General features: G+C 32.5%; 1 protein-coding gene across 4 annotated transcripts in view; it reads left to right on the top strand.

Moving 5' to 3' along the window:
* The window catches only part of LOC105835071 (neural cell adhesion molecule 2), a 237,225-nt gene that overhangs the window by 48,222 nt on the left and 170,464 nt on the right, over positions 1-18,539 (top strand). For all 4 annotated transcript variants that reach the window (XM_036289629.1, XM_036289628.1, XM_036289630.1 and 1 more), the window contains one exon: positions 16,798-17,010. The gene's annotated coding sequence lies outside the window, so the exon portion shown is untranslated. The remainder of the gene's footprint in view (positions 1-16,797; positions 17,011-18,539) is intronic.

The following is an 18,539-nucleotide window of genomic DNA, read 5'->3' as shown; positions in this document are numbered from 1 at the left end:
CATAAGTTTTACTTACTGGTACTCTCTCTTTCAGCAAATAAAAATCTCCCTTTGTTAGGATAGAAAAGTAAAAGAGAGAAACTAAGTGCCGATAATCATTTAGTTGGAAATTGTAATTACTAAATTTTTAATTGCAAAGTAAAAATAAAATATATATTTACAGTAAATATTATAATTATTACACAGCTGTAATAGAAAAATAATTTAAATATATATATTCTCCCTTTTCTCTTTTCAAATTGATTTTGACAGTAATATGACTGGAATCACGGAAATTAACAAAAAAATATATTAAATGTATTAATATCTTAAAAAAAAATTAAAAAGCGTGTAGTTATTATAATCAAAGTATAAACATTTTTAAAAAAGGGAACAGTTTTTTCAGCCTTTGGAAGCATATGTTATGCATGTCATAAGCGGTTATATAGGTGATCTTGAATCTCAATTCCGTCATGCAAGTTGTTGGCGCGGCTTTTCGCGCATCAAGGGCAAAGATGAACTTTAAGAAAACGAAAAAAGCTATCTCGCTTTTCAACCCCGACGTTAACTTTGTCAACAAAGGGCTAAGTTGCCCTGAGTTGTCCTCGTCAACCTTTTTGGATCACGGTGAAGGAATATCTCAAAGGTTCCCGATTATAATCGCACGTGGTGACAGAATAAGCTATTAGTAAGCGGATCGAAGGCAACCGAAAGCTATCCTGAAAAGCGAGTGTAAGCGAATGAGCGTAACTTCGACTTTCATAATTTAAAGCATTAAAGGATACTGCAATTGTGGTACACAGCTCGTTCCGCGTAATTGCCCTAACATCTGCGACCTAAAATTGCATCTTTTGCAATTAATTGATAATTATCTTGTCAATATAAATAATTCAATAAGCTAACAACATTTCTTAACTTTATCTTCTAAGATTTCGACGTATAACAAACAAACGTAACAAACATCCATAATGAAATATTTTATTTTTATTTTGTATAATAGTCACTGTTATAATAGTCATAATTATGATCTGTTACAGTTTAATGCGATACTACAATTTTGCAGTAACATTTAACTCATTAATTCTGTACTGTTTGCAAATTTGATGCTTGTAAAACAGCAATGTGATTGTCACATTATTATTTAATAATGAAGAGCTTCACTTGTGTGATTATTCCATTATTTAAAAACCTCTGACAATTAAGACACATTCTCAGGGGAGAGAGAGAAAGAGAGTAAAATAATAATAATTCTGATTTATATATATCAGCATGACATGAATGCGTTATCAGGACGGTTTATTAGGATTTTTCTCCATTCACTTGCGATATTTACAGCATTTACGGTTAATGTTTCTTAAACGCGCGATAGAGGTAACTTGATTATGATAATTCAATTAAGTCTTTTGTGGTAAAAGTGTTTAACTTAATCGACCTCGCACGGTTTATCTTGCATAAATATCACCAAGATAAAAATACGCTTTTTGCAGAGTAAAGATGACAAAGTAGCGAATAAAAGGAACGTAAAATTTCATAAACGGATAACTTTACATACTCGATCTTAAAAATAATTGCGTGTTTTAATAAAATCTCTGTTCAATCTAGTTCTTTATAAAAATGCATTGCAAATGTACGTTGGATGAACTTCTGTTATCGGTTAGAACACTTTGATAGCTGAAAAAAATGACTATGCTTATGTTTAAAATGTATTTATCTAAGATTGCAATAAAATAAAATTATTTTTGCTACGTAAATCGTTATGAGCTAAATTTTTCGTTGCCTTTGAAATTTTCAGGGTGAAAGTCGGATATTAATAACCAAAATCTTCAGCATTAAGAAAAAAAAAAGATTAAAGAAGACTGTTATTTTTTATTTTCTATTATTTTTTGCTGTAATGTTGTATAACTAAAATATCTTCAAAGAGATAACGAATTTTTACAGATAAAATCCATGTCTCACACGCGGTTTTAAATATACAACATGCACACATATTTTTTATGTTTATGATTAATTTGCTTAAAACAATGCAATTTGATTTGTCGCGAGATACGGTTTATTTATCCTTTATGTACTATTGGTACGATATAATACTGAACGTTATTGAGAGCGGTTCGAATGATGTTTATTTAATTAAGCGACAGCGTGATGAAATGGTTTAAATACCAGAACGATAGCATTAATAGCCGTCTCACGGCATTTAATTTTGATGAATGCACCGCTTAAATCGTACCATCGGTTACCAAAACGGTCAAGTTAAATCTTAATACTTAACACGCTTAATTTAAGTTCTTTGTTTGCGAAAAATTGACTAAAAAATTCAAGGATTATTGATTTTATTGATCTTATCACTTTAAAATAAGAATATAATTAATTTTAAAAGACTAGTAAAGACAAAAATCACTACTAAACGACAAATAATTAACAAATTTCTAAAATATTTATGGATATGCTTTAGAATAAATCTTGAGGTTTATTCTAATACACACACATTGTATTATACATATACATATATATATATATATATATATATATATATATATATATATATATCCTATCTAAAAAAGGAGATGTTAAATCGAATCGAATTTATTGTTGCCGCTTTTCCGAGATGCTGATTGGCTGTCACGCTATAAAGTTGTTAAGTGCGTTGTGACTGTCTTCACTTCGTGTCATTTCCAGCTGTCAAACTACTTCGTGTCATTTTCAGCTGTCAAACTGTCACTTTTGATAGCTGATTGAAATAATTACAAGAAATCAGGGAAAAAGAAAAAAGAGCCAAATAAAAAATATACGAGAGGAAGAGAAAGAGAGAGAGAGAGAAAGAGAGAAAGGGGGGGGGAGAAGTAAGAATCCTTTCTAAAAAAGGGCATGGCATCAATACTCGCATCTCTCGAAGTATTGTTGTCGCTTTTCCGCGATGCCGATTAAACGTGTGTCAATAGTTTTTAAAAAAGTTATGGTGTTGTAATTAATAAAAACATTTTTTTTTAAATTATTTTGCCCGGAAAACTTGAATTTTGAAAGCTGGACGTGAAATGCTAATTGAATATCGACAGATTTATTTATTTTAACGCAGTTTTCATATAATTCCGGACGCGTCCAATAATTTTCTAAAGAGTTCCAGTGATATAATTAATTAAAACATTTTTTAAACAATTATTTTGTCCGAAAAACTTGACTTTTGAGGGCTAAAGGTGAGATGCTGTTCAAATATCGACAGTTCTATTTATTTTAACGGAATTCTTATATAGTTCCGGACGCGTACAATAAATTTCTAAAGAGTTCCGGTAATATAATTAATTAAAACATTTTTTAAACAATTATTTTGCCCGAAAAACTTGAATTTTTGCTAGACGTGAAATGCAAATCGAATATTGACAATTATGTCTATTTCAACGCAGTTTTTATATAGTTCTGTACGCGTATAATGGTTTTTTAAAGAGTTACGGCGTTATAATTAATTAAAACATTTTTTAAACAATTTTTTTTCCCGAAAAACTTGAATTTCTAAGGCTACACGTCAAGTGCTATTCGAATATTGACAGATCTATTTATTTTAACGAAATTCTCATATAGTTTGGGACGCGTACAATATGTTTCTGTAAAGTTCCGGTGATATAATTAATTAGAACATTTTTTAAACAATTATTTTGCTTGAAAAACTTGAATTTCTAAGGCTACACGACAAGTGCTAATCGAATATCGACAGATCTATTTATTTGAACGTAATTCTTATATAGTTCGGGACGCGTACAATATGTTTCTGTAAAGTTCCGGTGATATAATTAATTAGAACATTTTTTAAACAATTATTTTGCTTGAAAAACTTGAATTTTTGAGGCTACACGAGAAGTGCTAATCGAATATCGACAGATCTATTTATTTGAACGTAATTCTCATATAGTTCGGGACGCGTACAATATGTTTCTGTAAAGTTCCGGTGATATAATTAATTAGAACATTTTTTAAACAATTATTTTGCTTGAAAAACTTGAATTTCTAAGGCTACACGACAAGTGCTAATCGAATATCAACAGATCTAATTATTTTAACATAATTCTCATATAGTTCGGGACGCGTACAATATGTTTCTATAAAGTTCAGGTGATATAATTAATTAAAACATTTTTTAAACAATTATTTTGCTTGAAAAACTTGAATTTCTAAGGCTACACGACAAGTGCTAATCGAATATCGACAGATCTATTTATTTGAACGTAATTCTCATATAGTTCGGGACGCGTACAATATGTTTCTGTAAAGTTCCGGTGATATAATTAATTAGAACATTATTTAAACAATTATTTTGCTTGAAAAACTTGAATTTCTAAGGCTACACGACAAGTGCTAATCGAATATCGACAGATCTAATTATTTTAACGTAATTCTCATATAGTTCGGGACGCGTACAATATGTTTCTATAAAGTTCCGGTGATATAATTAATTAGAACATTTTTTAAACAATTATTATGCTTGAAAAACTTGAATTTCTAAGGCTACACGACAAGTGCTAATCGAATATCGACAGATCTAATTATTTTAACGTAATTTTCATATAGTTCGGGACGCGTACAATATGTTTCTATAAAGTTCCGGTGATATAATTAATTAGAACATTTTTTAAACAATTATTATGCTTGAAAAACTTGAATTTCTAAGGCTACACGACAAGTGCTAATTGAATATCGACAGATCTAATTATTTTAACGTAATTCTCATATAGTTCGGGACGCGTACAATATGTTTCTGTAAAGTTCCGGTGATATAATTAATTAGAACATTTTTTAAACAATTATTTTGCTTGAAAAACTTGAATTTCTAAGGCTACACGACAAGTGCTAATCGAATATCAACAGATCTAATTATTTTAACATAATTCTCATATAGTTCGGGACGCGTACAATATGTTTCTATAAAGTTCAGGTGATACAATTAATTAAAACATTTTTTAAACAATTATTTTGCTTGAAAAACTTGAATTTTTAAGGCTACACGACAAGTGCTAATCGAATATCGACAGATCTATTTATTTGAACGTAATTCTCATATAGTTTGGGACGCGTACAATATGTTTCTGTAAAGTTCCGGTGATATAATTAATTAGAACATTATTTAAACAATTATTTTGCTTGAAAAACTTGAATTTCTAAGGCTACACGACAAGTGCTAATCGAATATCGACAGATCTAATTATTTTAACGTAATTCTCATATAGTTCGGGACGCGTACAATATGTTTCTATAAAGTTCCGGTGATATAATTAATTAGAACATTTTTTAAACAATTATTATGCTTGAAAAACTTGAATTTCTAAGGCTACACGACAAGTGCTAATCGAATATCGACGGATCTAATTATTTTAACGTAATTCTCATATAGTTCGGGACGCGTACAATATGTTTCTGTAAAGTTCCGGTGATATAATTAATTAGAACATTTTTTAAACAATTATTATGCTTGAAAAACTTGAATTTCTAAGGCTACACGACAAGTGCTAATCGAATATCGACAGATCTAATTATTTTAACGTAATTCTCATATAGTTCGGGACGCTTACAATATGTTTCTATAAAGTTCAGGTGATATAATTAATTAAAACATTTTTTAAACAATTATTTTGCTCAAAAAACTTGAATTTCTAAGGCTACACGACAAGTGCTAATCGAATATCGACAGATCTAATTATTTTAACGTAATTCTCATATAGTTCGGGACGCTTACAATATGTTTCTATAAAGTTCAGGTGATATAATTAATTAAAACATTTTTTAAACAATTATTTTGCTCAAAAAACTTGAATTTCTAAGGCTACACGACAAGTGCTAATCGAATATCGACAGATCTATTTATTTGAACGTAATTCTCATATAGTTCGGGACGCGTACAATATGTTTCTGTAAAGTTCCGGTGATATAATTAATTAGAACATTATTTAAACAATTATTATGCTTGAAAAACTTGAATTTCTAAGGCTACACGACAAGTGCTAATCGAATATCGACAGATCTATGTATTTTAACGTAATTCTTATATAGTTCTGGACGCCTACAAGAGTTTTTTAAAAAGTTACGGTGTTATAATTAATTAAAACATTTTTTAAACAATTATTTTGCCCGAAAAACTTGACTTTTGAGGGCTAAAGGTGAGATGCTGTTCAAATATCGACAGTTCTATTTATTTTAACGCAATTCTCATATAGTTCCGGACGCGTACAATAAGTTTCTAAAGAGTTCCGGTAATATAATTAATTAAAACATTTTTTAAACAATTATTTCACCCGAAAAACTTGAATTTTGAGGGCTAGACGTGAAATGCAAATCGAATATCAACAGTTCTATTTATTTTAACACAGTTTTCATATAGTTCTGGACGCGTACAATAGTTTTTGGAAAGTTACGGTGTTATAATTAATAAAAACATTTTTTAAACAATTATTTTGCCCGGAAAACTTGAATTTTTAAAGCTAGACCTGAAATGCTAATCAAATATCGACTGATCTATTTATTTTAACGTAATTCTCACATAGTTCCGGACGCGTACAATAATTTGCTATAGAATTCAGGTGATATAATTAATTAAAACATTTTTTAAACAATTATATTTTCCGGAAAACTTGAATTTTTAAGGCTACACGACAAGTGCTAATCGAATATCGACAGATCTATTTATTTGAACGTAATTCTCATATAGTTTGGGACGCGTACAATATGTTTCTGTAAAGTTCCGGTGATATAATTAATTAGAACATTATTTAAACAATTATTTTGCTTGAAAAACTTGAATTTCTAAGGCTACACGACAAGTGCTAATCGAATATCGACAGATCTAATTATTTTAACGTAATTCTCATATAGTTCGGGACGCGTACAATATGTTTCTATAAAGTTCCGGTGATATAATTAATTAGAACATTTTTTAAACAATTATTATGCTTGAAAAACTTGAATTTCTAAGGCTACACGACAAGTGCTAATCGAATATCGACGGATCTAATTATTTTAACGTAATTCTCATATAGTTCGGGACGCGTACAATATGTTTCTGTAAAGTTCCGGTGATATAATTAATTAGAACATTTTTTAAACAATTATTATGCTTGAAAAACTTGAATTTCTAAGGCTACACGACAAGTGCTAATCGAATATCGACAGATCTAATTATTTTAACGTAATTCTCATATAGTTCGGGACGCTTACAATATGTTTCTATAAAGTTCAGGTGATATAATTAATTAAAACATTTTTTAAACAATTATTTTGCTCAAAAAACTTGAATTTCTAAGGCTACACGACAAGTGCTAATCGAATATCGACAGATCTATTTATTTGAACGTAATTCTCATATAGTTCGGGACGCGTACAATATGTTTCTGTAAAGTTCCGGTGATATAATTAATTAGAACATTATTTAAACAATTATTATGCTTGAAAAACTTGAATTTCTAAGGCTACACGACAAGTGCTAATCGAATATCGACAGATCTATTTATTTGAACGTAATTCTCATATAGTTCGGGACGCGTACAATATGTTTCTGTAAAGTTCCGGTGATTTAATTAATTAGAACATTATTTAAACAATTATTTTGCTTGAAAAACTTGAATTTCTAAGGCTACACGACAAGTGCTAATCGAATATCGACAGATCTATTTATTTGAACGTAATTCTCATATAGTTCGGGACGCGTACAATATGTTTCTGTAAAGTTCCGGTGATATAATTAATTAGAACATTATTTAAACAATTATTTTGCTTGAAAAACTTGAATTTCTAAGGCTACACGACAAGTGCTAATTGAATATCGACAGATCTAATTATTTTAACGTAATTCTCATATAGTTCGGGACGCGTACAATATGTTTCTATAAAGTTCCGGTGATATAATTAATTAGAACATTATTTAAACAATTATTTTGCTTGAAAAACTTGAATTTCTAAGGCTACACGACAAGTGCTAATCGAATATCGACAGATCTAATTATTTTAACGTAATTCTCATATAGTTCGGGACGCGTACAATATGTTTCTATAAAGTTTTGATGATATAATTAATTAGAACATTTTTTAAACAATTATTATGCTTGAAAAACTTGAATTTCTAAGGCTACACGACAAGTGCTAATCGAATATCGACAGATCTAATTATTTTAACGTAATTCTCATATAGTTCGGGACGCGTACAATATGTTTCTATAAAGTTCCGGTGATATAATTAATTAGAACATTTTTTAAACAATTATTTTGCTTGAAAAACTTGAATTTCTAAGGCTACACGACAAGTGCTAATCGAATATCAACAGATCTAATTATTTTAACGTAATTCTCATATAGTTCGGGACGCGTACAATATGTTTCTGTAAAGTTCCGGTGATATAATTAATTAGAACATTTTTTAAACAATTATTTTGCTTGAAAAACTTGAATTTCTAAGGCTACACGACAAGTGCTAATCGAATATCGACAGATATAATTATTTTAACGTAATTCTCATATAGTTCGGGACGCGTACAATATGTTTCTATAAAGTTCAGGTGATATAATTAATTAGAACATTTTTTAAACAATTATTTTGTCCGAAAAACTTGAATTTCTAAGGCTACACGTCAAGTGCTATTTGAATATCGACAGATCTGTTTATTTTAACATAATTCTCATATAGTTCGGGACGCGTACAATATGTTTCTATAAAGTTCCGGTGATATAATTAATTAGAACATTTTTTAAACAATTATTATGCTTGAAAAACTTGAATTTCTAAGGCTACACGACAAGTGCTAATCGAATATCGACAGATCTAATTATTTTAACGTAATTCTCATATAGTTCGGGACGCTTACAATATGTTTCTATAAAGTTCAGGTGATATAATTAATTAAAACATTTTTTAAACAATTATTTTGCTCAAAAACCTTGAATTTTTGAGGCTACACGATAAGTGCTAATCGAATATCGACAGATCTATGTATTTTAACGTAATTCTCATATAGTTCGGGACGCGTACAATATGTTTCTATAAAGTTCAGGTGATATAATTAATTAAAACATTTTTTAAACAATTATTTTGCCCGAAAAACTTGAATTTCTAAGGCTACACGTCAAGTGCTATTTGAATATCGACAGATCTATTTATTTTAACGTAATTCTCATATAGTTCGGGACGCGTACAATATGTTTCTATAAAGTTCCGGTGATATAATTAATTAGAACATTTTTTAAACAATTATTTTGCCCGAAAAACTTGAATTTTTGAGGCTACACGACAAGTGCTAATCGAACATTGACAGATCTATTTATTTTAACGTAATTCTCATATAGTTCGGAACGCTTACAATATGTTTCTATAAAGTTCAGGTGATATAATTAATTAAAACATTTTTTAAACAATTATTATGCTTGAAAAACTTGAATTTCTAAGGCTACACGACAAGTGCTAATCGAATATCGACAGATCTAATTATTTTAACGTAATTCTCATATAGTTCGGGACGCGTACAATATGTTTCTGTAAAGTTCCGGTGATATAATTAATTAGAACATTTTTTAAACAATTATTTTGCTTGAAAAACTTGAATTTTTAAGGCTACACGACAAGTGCTAATCGAATATCAACAGATCTAATTATTTTAACGTAATTCTCATATAGTTCGGGACGCGTACAATATGTTTCTATAAAGTTCAGGTGATATAATTAATTAAAACATTTTTTAAACAATTATTTTGCCCGAAAAACTTGAATTTTTAAGGCTACACGTCAAGTGCTATTTGAATATCGACAGATCTATTTATTTGAACGTAATTCTCATATAGTTCGGGACGCGTACAATATGTTTCTGTAAAGTTCCGGTGATATAATTAATTTGAACATTTTTTAAACAATTATTTTGCCCGAAAAACTTGAATTTTTGAGGCTACACGACAAGTGCTAATCGAATATCGACAGATCTATTTATTTTAACGTAATTCTCATATAGTTCGGGACGCTTACAATATGTTTCTATAAAGTTCAGGTGATATAATTAATTAAAACATTTTTTAAACAATTATTTTGCTTGAAAAATATGAATTTCTAAGGCTACACGACAAGTGCTAATCGAATATCGACAGATCTAATTATTTTAACGTAATTCTCATATAGTTCGGGACGCGTACAATATGTTTCTATAAAGTTCAGGTGATATAATTAATTAGAACATTTTTTAAACAATTATTTTGACCGAAAAACTTGAATTTCTAAGGCTACACGACAAGTGCTAATCGAATATCGACAGATCTATTTATTTGAACGTAATTCTCATATAGTTCGGGACGCGTACAATATGTTTTTATAAAGTTCAGGTGAAATAATTAATTAGAACATTTTTTAAACAATTATTTTGCCCGAAAAGCTTGTATTTTAGGGCTAGGCCTGAAATTCTAATCGAATATCGACAGATCTATGTATTTTAACGTAATTCTTATATAGTTCTGGACGCCTACAAGAGTTTTTTAAAAAGTTACGGTGTTATAATTAATTAAAACATTTTTTAAACAATTATTTTGCCCGAAAAACTTGACTTTTGAGGGCTAAAGGTGAGATGCTGTTCAAATATCGACAGTTCTATTTATTTTAACGCAATTCTCATATAGTTCCGGACGCGTACAATAAGTTTCTAAAGAGTTCCGGTAATATAATTAATTAAAACATTTTTTAAACAATTATTTCACCCGAAAAACTTGAATTTTGAGGGCTAGACGTGAAATGCAAATCGAATATCAACAGTTCTATTTATTTTAACACAGTTTTCATATAGTTCTGGACGCGTACAATAGTTTTTGGAAAGTTACGGTGTTATAATTAATAAAAACATTTTTTAAACAATTATTTTGCCCGGAAAACTTGAATTTTTAAAGCTAGACCTGAAATGCTAATCAAATATCGACTGATCTATTTATTTTAACGTAATTCTCACATAGTTCCGGACGCGTACAATAATTTGCTATAGAATTCAGGTGATATAATTAATTAAAACATTTTTTAAACAATTATATTTTCCGGAAAACTTGAATTTTGAGGGTTGACGGGAAATGCTAATCGAATATCGAGAATTCTATTTATTTTAACACAGTTTTCTTATAGTTCCGGACGCGTACAATAATTTTCTAAAGAGTTCGCCAGAAAGTGAAAGTTTTGAAAATTGATTGAAAATTAACAGGTAACATTACATATAATATATTATAATTTTTAATTTATTTAAAGGGGATTAAGTATGGAGATAAAGTATGTAAGAGTGATATTAAGAAACATGAAAATATAATATAATCACTAATTTGTGTTTAGCGAGTGAGAGAGGGGTGGAGGGAGGAGAGTGGGAGAGCGTGAGAGATAAAGAAGAGGATTAAATAAGAAAATAAAGTGTAAGAGTAATATTGAACAATATGAAAATAATATAATTAATATCATTAATATTATAATTAATAATTTAGAGAGTGGGAGAAAGAGCGTGAGATAGAGAAGGGCATTAAATATGATAAAGTGTGTGAGAGTAATATTACAGAAGAAAAAAAAGTGCAATGTTCAATATAAAAATGCTAAGTGGCGCGCGCGAAGCGCGCGCAATGTTGTGGTCTAGTATATATAAAATGACAAACAATTTTGAAATATATATTAAGTTAATAATATTAAGTATTTACATAAAAAATAAAAAATATTATAACAAAATTGCTAAGTCTATAAACAATTAACAATTGCTAAAGGCGAGACGTATCTCAGGTATTATAAAGCTCCATCCCAGTTCAGAGTGACACGTGAAAAGTCCGAAGGCTTAATTTTGTTAGCGAATTTCGCGACGCGCGGCGCCCGCCGCGATTCGTCGACGCCCGGCCGCGTGAAATACGAGTCTCGGGAAGAAGAACGTAGAACGAAATTAATCTCCGGTCGGCAACGGAAGCGCAGCCTGGTTATAGAATTGGCTGAGAGCCGGCGAGCGGCGCGCTGAAAAGGGCCGAGGGGGCACGGCGCGAGAACCGTCGAATGTCGCCCGGAATGAAAATTGGTATAGACGTCGCTCACCTGCACAAGCCCATATTGTATGACACCGCGAGAGATTCGGATGATTTATTACGTAATATCACGGCCCCGGGCGAAAACTCCCCGGCCCGCTTTTTCTTCCTTCCCGACCTTGCGTTCCCCCGCGCGCGATTCTGTAACGTCGCTGTTGTGTTCGTGCACGTATGTACCTGTGGCAGCGTATGTGTGTGTGTGCGTGCGTGTGTGTGTGTGTGTGTGTGTGTGTGTGTGTGTGTGTGTGTGTGTGTGTGTGTGTGTGTGTGTGTGTGTGTGTGTCTTCCATCCGCTTGTGTATTATCCTACCTCTTTCTACCCTATCGTTCCGTACACGTTGCGCACGAGACGTCGATTGAAAGTGTGACGTTAAAGAATCCATTGACGAGATTGAGAGATCGCCCGTATAACTCTGTCACGTTTATTTTCACGGGACGGATCGATTCGGATGCTTGGTATAGAACGATATTTTGTTTCCTCTGTATAAGCATTGTGATCGCGGGAACGTTACTCTCCGTCCATTTCTTAAAATCTATCGGATACTTCGGTAAAATCTTCGATACTTTTTACCGGAGATATGAAGGAGAATCGCTGAATGCGCGTCGTCTAAATCGTGTACCTCATCAATATATTTTGTAGTTTTATTTACGAAAAATATGAAATAAATGAGGGACAACTAAAATAGACACAAATTTAACCAATTTTATTTTGTTTTGTGCTAACAACGTACGCTTTCAAAAGTCAGGCATAATTGATGTTAATTTTTTATCAACTTCTGTCGATAATGATGTAATTACGCGTGATTCGTATCACAACAAATCTTTTATAATAAATTATAAGATTAATAAATGACATAATAGTAAAATTAAATGATATGAATAAAAATGCGTCAGTATGCAAATATAAATTCAGTGATATATTTGATAATTAATTCTTCCCTGTCGAATACAAAACGTTCCAAAAAAATATGGAGGAAAAATTCCCTCATTTCATTTAAATATTACGGCCGTACACGGCGGTTATTAAAAATTATTAATATTATTATGCATAATTAACCGTCATTACGTTGCTCTTCATTCCGTCCATAATTCCCCTAGGTTTACTCTCGACGGCGTATATATACATATATATACATATATATATACATACATATATGCATTTATAACGATACGAGTGACGTAGAAATTTGCGGCCAAACAATTAAAATTAAACCGAGGTAATTATCTCCTCTGTGAAATTAAATATATGTCGCAATTATATTCCGTCACTTGATATTCTTTCTCGCAGCCGCGCGCTCGTGCCGATCCCACGGGACAATTATCACCTGCCAGCGAACACGAGGCAAACGTTATTCCCCAATGATCGCGCGATAATGTGAAACGTGTGCAATCAGCCTGCGATGGTAGCGTGCGCTGTTGTAAGCATCGGGTCCAGCGGCGGCGATGAAATGTTGCGCGCGGCTATACGCCGACGAAAATTAGGAGCATTTCCCAATTTTCAGTCTGGATATGACGTGAAACCGCCGTGGCCGCCGGAATCAGAGAATGCTTGCTCCCGTACGTGATACCGTTACCGATTTTGCCGCGGGGAAGCCGCGGCCACAAGCGGAATGATAACGACGCCGCACTTATCTCTCTCGCTTTGCACTTTATGCTCCGAGATATCCAAAATAATACGCTTAGATCTCTTGTAAAACCGCTCGATTTAACTCTTCCGCAACGATTTTTAATGGATCTAGCCTCAAAAGATCTGTAATATGATCGTTTTACTCTGTGCTCTTCAAACAAATCGGTTGACTGTAAAGGATTCAAAGGTGGATAAACTTTTTAACAAAATTTTCTTAACAGCAATGATAATTACAATGGTAATTTTTGCTGTGCGTTTTGCTTACTTATATACTGTATATCTGTGCCAATCGATTTTTTTATGTGGGAGAGGGGAAGCATTTATAAATTTTTGCAAAATTATATCACTGATTAAGCGAACTCTTGTTTCAATTTCGCACGAGAGAAAAACCTGATGCATCATCGGTTGATGTCAAATGACAGACGTATTGCATTGCGGAGTCCCTTTTGGTGAAACTAGACCTACGGGGTCGTGCAACATTTTACCTGCGCTTTTCCGCGAGAAATATTATCTGTACACGCACTTATATCATCACGGAAAATACTTTTGATCTCGTAAATCAGCGATGAAAATTTTATTCGCCGACCCAGGACGGGGGGAGGGCCTTAGGCAAACGCGCCACCCCCCACACATCAAAAAGATTCGCTTACCCCGTCTAACCGCGCGACAGACGCGAAACATCGCGTCCAGATGAGGGCGGCAGAAAATTGCGGGATCAAAGATTCCTCCTTCAATCTTGCTGAGTGGTACGAGTAATTTCACCACGAATAACTCGCTACTCGGCATCGGGTGAAGTGCCTCTTTTTTTTCGGGGATGGTCGCGCCCAGCCGACGACGGGGAGGGTTAAACCGATTCCGCAACGTTTCGGATGCGCGCCGCGTTCTAGCTGCGTTGCATGATACGATTTCAGACGTCAACCAGCTCAAAGGACGAACCGGGAATAACGCTCAAAGCCGGGACCAAATGGGACCAATGCAATCTCGTTCCATGACGAGCGCTGCAGTGCGACTGATCGACAGGTTTCATCGGGGGATCAGAGTTACGTCGAACTTTTCAAATAGGAAAGGTAGAAATAAGAGAACCAATACGCCAGAGAAACTCTTGTACGAAGAAATTGTATTAATAGATCAACAGGAGGGAGACATTTTTTATCATCTCGTTAACAATTTTTTGTTTTATACAAATGAATATGAAAAAGTCATGTCGATTTAAGAGTGAAAAATTGTACATGTACCTTGAAGTATAATTTTTTCACCACGATTCGAAACCTTGCACATCCAAAGTTGAAGATAAGAGTATATATCTGCATTTTATGTTACATGCAAACATAAAGAGAAACACTTTTCTTTTATGTTTGATACTACATTCACTGTGCATTATAAATACATAAAAATATATAAAAGAATGTTAATGCAAAATAAACTTGACAATGAGAAATTTTGCATCAAATGAAAATTTCAATTGGTTCTACCATTATTGAAGTATTGCGAATCTGCGTCTGATAACTAATTGCGATTTTTATCGCTCTTCTGACACGACATTATTGCCACTTGATTTCCCACAAGTATACAATATATCTCAAAACCACCGAATGTTCTTTTAATGAGAAATTCTTTAAAAGCTACTTTAAAGTCGATTCTTCTTTAACAAAGTACCGAGAAAAGTCTTCATTTATTACAACTTCTTAATTTTTTGTGCTATAGATTTGTCAACACGTTTTTGTAATTACATCTCAAATTAAAATTTAATTAAAGCAAATTTCCGAGATTAAGAATATCGTTTTATTATTCGTTTAGCATCTCGAGGTTTAGCTCTCTTTTAATATCGCTTATAACAAAAATAGTACCTCAATATTTTTGTTAAAAAAAGATCGACTTTCGAAAAAAATTAACAATTCTTAATTTAAATAAATTACTTGTATAATTTGTAATATTATGTAATAATGGATTTGTATATTTTTTCTATATTGTATAATTTAGATTTAGATTTAAAATAACATTCAATAACAACAATATATACTAGTATAAATGTTATGTATGTTGTTCGAATTTTTCGCGAATAAGTCAAATTCAACAATTTAACGTGTGGAATAACCTTATAAGTTTTTATTGTCTAAGTACTGTAATAAATTTGTATAAAATTACACTTATTATATAATTTTGAGATGCACTATAATAGGTGTAAATTTTCATCTGTTTATAATTTTGTATATGATTTGTTAATAATTTCTTAATTTGTTTTTACACATTTTTTTATACACTGTAAACAAATTTATTATAAATTAAATTATTTTTTTTGTGTACTGGAAAATTATAAACATGCAAAAATTTACATCTACTAGTGAGTCTCATAATTATCTATAATGTAATTTTATATAAATTTTTTACAGTGAACAGCTCTCAATTTGTATTACACAAAATTATATGGTAATAGCATGTCTGACCATGCTACAGTTCTATCACTGATCTCGTGGTATACACTCGTCAAATCGTTAACGTATAAGAGGTGACACGAAATTATAGGAATGCAATGTCAAATTCGAAATAATACATGGCACAGTTATTATATAAATGATAGCCAGCGTCGGCAATTCTCGAGAAAAACAGCTCGGGTTTTAACTCGATAGAAATAAACCGCAATGTTGACACATCGACGGGTTTATTGTATATAAAAATTGTAACATAATGTCAACGTTTTGTGAAAGAGCAGACGAAAAAAAGCTCGGCACTATAATTAGCTGACTCGACAAAACTAACTTAATAATATCAATTTTTATTATAATAATATCGTTTATCTTAGAATTGAAGATCCGTTTATTTTCATGTTTTCTTTGCACGATACTACAATGATGAACAAATAACTCGTAAAAAAAATCAGATCCTTAGCGCTATTTGGCTCGTGAATCCAATTGGTTGTCGGTGCCGCGCAAAATTTATTTATTTTTTATTGCCTCTTACAAGAAAATACAAAAATCTCGAAATTTATTCTTTTTTACCGAATGTGTTGTTATTAAATCTATTACTTCTGTTTACCGCTGTTGATGCACTTGCTAAATAAATATTTCCTTTTACATTTTTTATTGCTCAACTCTAAACTCGATATACCGTCCATGCGATACATGTATAATATAAGGATCTATAAATTGTGTTTCTAGATATATGCACGAGGCCGCGGGGGATGGTCCCTTTTACGTCAGCGGTTGCAAATCGTCGGTTTATATTTGTTATTCCGAGCAGGGTGCCAGAAGCAATCTCCCTCGGCTCGGAGGGGAAAAGGGAGACATAGGAGAACGGCGAGACTCGTAACCCGGACGCGGCCGTTTGCAAAGGCGAATGGGAAAGAATTATCTCGTTGATGCTGAAAACAGGTAAACCGATTGTTCTCTTTTTTTTTTTTTTCAGCGAATGTTCGCTGAATATTTTTAATTTCCGAAGCTGACACAGTGTCACGTCGTGTACAAAGAACGGACAATATCGAGGACGAACGCGGTGGCACATTTACCACGATTACCAGATTATTATCCTAATACGTTTCGCGTCGACGGACGTTATTTGTACACGATCGATTTTAAATGGTAGATTTCGCAAAAAAGCCAGCTAATGTCATCATACATTAACTGTTTCTTCCGGTGCGGTTTATCTAAAACCCATGCAGAGTCAAATAAAAATTCTTTTTGGACTGCTTTATTAATATTATCTCAATGAAATTTATATCGCGGAATGTCGGTGCGATTTCCGCTCGAATATCCTCCGGTTTAGAAAAATATACATATGATGGTCTCTGTGAAAATGCACGGCGTTCTAATGATAGAATTAATCGTTTCAATGATACCGAAAAATATTTATACGCGATATTTAATTTATAGAAATTATATGTCGTAAATAATTGCACTTTTTTTCAGTATACAATACGTATCTCATTTACTTTTTACTTTTTGCGCTTTTTTATGTTTCATAGAAGACTAAATACTTTCTTCTGCAATTTTCCCGCGCATAAAATTGCAAACTTACTTGTATAATACGAGAAAATTATCTGTCATATCAAAATTGTTATATCGCGAAAAATTTCTTATTTCTGCGTGGAAGAGCAAAAGGAACACTTTAATCCTGACAAGCTCAGTAAACGGCGTGAAGTTTATTTCTTCGTAAGAAAATAAAGTATTAGCTGAAGTTTATTACATAAAGACAACATAAGTAGCGGCAACCCTAGCAACAGCATTCGTCACAGAATCGTATATTAAAAGATTATCACAGAATAAGATTTTATGATCTGAGGAAAGTATTACTAGCTGAACTTCACCGATTTTGTAGTCAATTTAGAAAATATTTTTATTATTTTTATCGCACGAGAATTGAGCCACATCTATCTTCTACATATTATGCCATTTCGTTTTAATAAATAATTGCCGACTATTTGATTACTAATTCGCAATTGACTTCGCAAGAAAGAGAGCACAAAGCAGCTCTCTCGCAGAGAGAGGAGAGCAAGGGAAGGGGGGGGGGGGAAGAATGGCGTGTCGTGTTTCAATGTTCGATGGAGCGTCCAACGTATTCGCGAGAGATTTTATCGGATTCTAACAAGACCCAGTCTCAGCTTTCTCTCCCTTTACTCGGAGCTGAGTTTTCGCAAAGGACCAGTTCATCGTGCTCCTAATTTCGTTTGCCCGGCCGGGATTTCGGTGACTTTAACCCGAGAGAAATCCTTGAGATGCGGGGCGCGCTACTCGCACACGCTCGCGCGCTTTCCGTGATTTTTCTCGTTTCCACGCTGAGAGCACTTCTCGGGGAGACCTCCCTCTTTCTCTCTTTCTCTCTCTCTTTTCCGCCGCCGAAACTTTTCTGACGTTCTTCCGCGTCGTCCTCCTTTTTCTTTCTTGCGAAAAGAAAACCGTAGGAC

Source organism: Monomorium pharaonis, chromosome 7 (assembly GCF_013373865.1).
Source record: "Monomorium pharaonis isolate MP-MQ-018 chromosome 7, ASM1337386v2, whole genome shotgun sequence".
NCBI classification, from domain to species: Eukaryota; Metazoa; Arthropoda; class Insecta; order Hymenoptera; family Formicidae; genus Monomorium; species Monomorium pharaonis.
Note: the sequence above shows the minus strand (reverse complement) of the source record. Positions and strands in the feature narration are given on the sequence as shown.